This window comes from Carlito syrichta, unplaced genomic scaffold (genome assembly GCF_000164805.1).
Source record: "Carlito syrichta isolate Samal-C Ts95f unplaced genomic scaffold, Tarsius_syrichta-2.0.1 Scaffold307055, whole genome shotgun sequence".
NCBI lineage: Eukaryota > Metazoa > Chordata > Mammalia > Primates > Tarsiidae > Carlito > Carlito syrichta.
The window spans coordinates 248804-253693 of record NW_007251151.1 but is presented as its reverse complement, the minus strand read 5'-3'; positions in this window follow the sequence as shown (position 1 = coordinate 253693).

The following is a 4890-nucleotide window of genomic DNA, read 5'->3' as shown; positions in this document are numbered from 1 at the left end:
ATTGGCATGCTCTGACACACCCGGCCTAGACCATGGCCTTGACCATGGCCGGGTCAGGACTTCGCCCTATACTTGCGTCCCCCTCCTAGAAAGAAGGCTCTGATGCTGGGTGTTTGTGGGGCTGAGTGAGGATGCCTGAGGGCTCCCCGGCACCCCCCTAGCCGGTTCATCTGTTGTCTCAGGAGAAAGTCTGCTCTTCAGACAACTTCTCATCAAGCCCCCTCCTCCTGTTCCCTTTGGTGTCCCTGCCTTTGTGTATCCATGTTAGACTGATGAAAAGTTTCTGCTTCTTACTTCTTCCACCCTGGGGACGGGTGAACTCATTATCCTACCTGTGACTTGCAAGAAGATGAAGGGGATGGTTTTTTTTTTACTTCTTCATGGCTTCAAGGACTGCAGAAGCCAGGACGCCTCATGTACTAAAGAAATACAAACAGACACGAGGGCCCCCAAAGCTGGAGTGTCTGAGCAGCAGGAAAAAAGAGTCCAGCGGAGTTCCCAGCAGTAGGGGGAATTTGCAATCCCCTGTGATCTATTTCATCTGCATGGCAGCCTGCGGTGGTCCACACCCCACTAGGAGGGCTCCTCCTCTCCTAAGCTTTCCTTTATGCATGTGGCTATGCACACATTATTGAAAAACCATCTCTCAGCGGATAAATGTATTTCATTACCAATTAGAAGAGTAAGTCAAGTTATCCCTCTTTGCAGATGACATGATTCTAAACCTCAAAAACCCAAGAGAATCTGTCAAGAAACCTCCTTGCACTGATAAAGGACTTTGGCAAAGTCTCAGGGTATAAAATAAATGTGCAAAATACAGTCGCATTTCTATACACCAACAAGAGACAAACAGAAACCCAAGTACAAAGCACAATCCCATTCACAATAGCCACACACAAAAAGATGAAATACCTTGGCATCTTCCCAGCCAGACACATGAAAGACCTTTATAAAAAAAACTACAAAACACTGCTCAAAGAAAGATGACACAAACAATGGAAAAATATTCCATGCTCATGGATTGGAAGAATCAATATTGTTAAGATGTTCATCCTACCCAAGGCAATCTACAGATTTAATGCAATACCCATTAAATTACCAGCAGCATTCTTCTCAGACCTGGAAATGACAATACAGGAATTCGAATGGAAACATAAATGACCACAGATAGCCAAAACAATCCTCAGGGGGGAAAAAAAAAAGCAGGAGGCATCACGCTCCCAGACTTTAAGCTTTTTTTTTTTTTTTTTATAAAGCTACAATAATCAAAAAAGCCTGGTATTGGTACAATAACAGACTTATAAAGCAATGGAACAAGATAGAGATTCCAAAGCAAAACATCAATTTCTCAACCAACACATCTTTGACAAAGTCTCCACTATCAACCACTGGGGAGGGGAGAACATATTCAGTAAATGGTGTTGGGAACACTGACTGGAATTGGTAGTAGTGGGAATCTGCCGGGGGTGGGGGGCAGAGAGGGGACACACCTCATCCACAAGGGTATTTGCATAAGGAACATTTGTATACCTAACCCTGAATTGTATCTCTCATCTTTAAAATTAAAAATCAAAAAAAGAAGAGGAGCCTTTCAGAAAGAAGTTATTATAGGGTTTTGTTGTTGTTTTTTTTTTTTTTTGAGTTGGAGTCTCACTCTGTCGCCCAGACCGGAGTGCAGCGGCCACTCCCGGCCACCGCAGCCTCGACCTGCTGGGCTCCAGCGATCCTTCCGCCTCCGCCTTCTGAGTAGCCGGAATTACAGGCAGGCGCTACCACACCCGGCTGATTTTTTGATTTATTGTAGAGATGAGGTCTCACTGCCCAGACGGGTCTCGAACCCGCGGGCTCAGGCAATCCACTCACCTCAGCCTCCCAAAGGCGCGGGATTACAGGCTGAGCCACCGAGCCTGGCTGTTATTATAGTTTTTATATGCTTATTTTTCTACTGCATTGTAGAAAAAGCAAACGCCTGTAATAATTGTCTGTTTGAGCGGTAATGCCGTTGGCCTTATCACCTGGAAGTCTTTATGCCTGGTGTAATAGGTTGGATGGTGATCCACTACGAAAGATGTCCCCTTGGAACCTGTGAAGGGGACCCTTTTGGAAAAAGGATCTTTGCCGATGTGGTTATATTAAGGAACTTGAGATGCGATCATCCTGGATTATCTGGTGGGTCCCAGATCCAATGACAAGTGACTTTACAAAAAGAGGAGCAGACACAGGCAGAAGATAGGACACACAGAGACGGCCATGCACAGAGGCAGAGACTGGGGTGACACATCAGCCACCAGAAGCTGGAAGAGGCAGGGAGAGGAACCCCGCAGCCACAGGGAGCAGGCCAGGCCAGCACCTTCACTTTGTTTTTGTTTTACTTTATTTTTGAAATGTAGGTGACAAGGCAGGAGAAGGTACACAAGTAATCTATGTGCAGGTGAGGAGTTTGGACCTCCAACTGGTCCTCACTATCCCTGGTTTGGGACCAGGCACCCTTTGTGTTGCTAGGTGCTCCTCTCTCCTCCCTCCCCTGGCAGTGTCTCATGACTGCCAAGCCGTTCCTTCTGCTGTTGTGGTTAACGGTCAGGTCCCACTTATGAGTGAGAACACGTGGAATTTGGTTGTTTCTGTGGTAGGTGGCTAAGAATGATTGTCTCCAATTCCATCCAATTTGCTGAGACGTCCATGATTTTGTCCTTATTTATGGCTGCATAGTCTTCCATCGTGTATATGTACCACATTTTCTTCATCCAGTCTACTTTTTTTTTTGAGTTGGAGTCTCACTCTGTCGCTCCCGGCCACCGCAGCCTCGACCTGCTGGGCTCCGGCGATCCTTCCGCCTCAGCCTTCCCAGGAGCTGGAACTACAGGTGCACACTACCAGGCCTGGCTGATTTTTTGATTTATTGTAGAGATGAGGTCTCGCCAAGTTGCCCAGGCGGGTCTCGAGCCCGCAGGCTCGGGCAATCCACTCACCTCAGCCTCCCAAAGGTGCGGGATGACAGGCTGAGCCACCGCGCCCGGCTCAGTCTACTTTCAATAGGCAACCAGAAACACGGAATCGGTCGGACTGGTTCTGTGTTTCCTCTGTTGCGAATAGTGTGACAATGAACACGTGTGCAGGTATCTTTTCTGTAGAATGATTTAACACCTGCACTTTGGACTCTGGCCACGGAACTGCAGGAAGACATTCCCGTTGCTTTGAGCCATTCTGTGTGTGCCCCATTCCTCCTAGCAGACAGCCCTGGGAAGTGAAGACACCTGTCATTACAAATATTATCCATACACTATTATCCCTCTGGTCACCTGGTGGCGCTAAAAGCGCCTGTCATTTCAGAGAACACTTTTTTGTTTAAAAAAAAAAAAAAACTACCTGGGCTCGGTGGCTCAGCCTGTAATCCTGTTCCTTGGGAGGCTGAGGTGAGTGAATTCCCTGAGCCCACGGGTTCGAGACCCGCCTGGGGAGCTTGGTGAGACCTCATCTCTACAATAAATCAAAACATTAGCCAGGCGTGGTAGCGTGCGCCTGTAGTTCAAGCTACTTGGAGGGCTGAGGCGGAAGGTTCGCTGGAGACCAGCAGGTCAAGGCCGCGGTGGCCGGGAGCGGCCACGGCACTCCAGTCTGGGCGACAGAGTGAGACTCCAACTCAAAACAAACAAACAAAAAAACAACTGTAGCTGTTTTGGAATGCATGGTGTCCTCCGATGCATTTCAGTTTCCCAGATTTGCTTCTTCAGATTTTTTCTTCTATTTGTGAATCTCAGTTTCTTTTACCCGCTTCCTCTCTGGGCACTCCCCACATTCTGATGTGCCCTGACTTCTGCTTTATTTTATTTTATTTTAAAGATGTGGAGTACAATTCAGGGTGAGGTATACAGGTGTTCATTATGCAAATACCCTTGTGGATGAGGTGTGCCTCTCCCTCCCCTGGCAGTTTCCCACCACTGCCAATCCCTTTCTTACAGTATTATGACAATTGTTCGAGGTCCGCTTATGAGTGAGAACATATGGTACTCTGTTCTTTGTTTCTGTGAGAGATCCCTGAGTAGGAGAGACTCCAAATCCATCCCGCCCTGACTTTTGATCCTTGGAGAAGGTCCCAAATGGTAGACCCCCAGAGGGGTCCGGCACTGCCTCCAGCCTGCCCAGGGATCCCCAGAGCCCTGCTTTCACCTGCCACCCCATGGCCGATCTCCTCTCCTCTCTCTGCTTGCCTTTTCTACTAAAACCTGAGGATTATTTCTCGAACGGTCTCATTCGTGCAGGGAGGCAGGTCCCTTCACAAGAAGCTCAGCAGCACATTTTCACTGTTGACTTCCGTGGATTTGGAGGTAACATGTTCCGTGTCATCAGCAGAAGGGATTTCCTATTTATCTCACATGGTTACAGGGTTTTGCACGTTTGTTGTCAGCTCAACAAAGACCACTCAGAAAGCAGAGAAGGCCATGTAACCTGAGCCCGGTGGGAGGAGAGAATGCAGGTAGGAAGAGGCAGATCCCAGACTGAGAGACAAAGAGGAAGATGTGATCGCATGCTTATGTCGCTGATCTGGTCCATTTGTTTGTCCCTGGCCAGTTTTGTGTGCTTTAGTAATGTCCTTTATTAATTATGGTGGCTCACGGCACATTTCTGTGACTCGCAATTAAAAGAGCCCTGACTCTAGAGTCGAGGCCACCAATTGCATTCTGATTGTTTGTTTTCTTGCCAATGACATTTTTTTCCTCACAACTAGGAAGAAACACAACAGGCTCCCATGTTCCTGCCATGAGGAAGAGAGCATATTTCAGTACATCTCAAATTCCAGAAGCAGGTCACATAAAAGATGTGATTAAAAAGCTAGTAAATGACAAACTGGAAAAAAAAAAAACAATTAAAAAATGGACATTCAGTGACCGA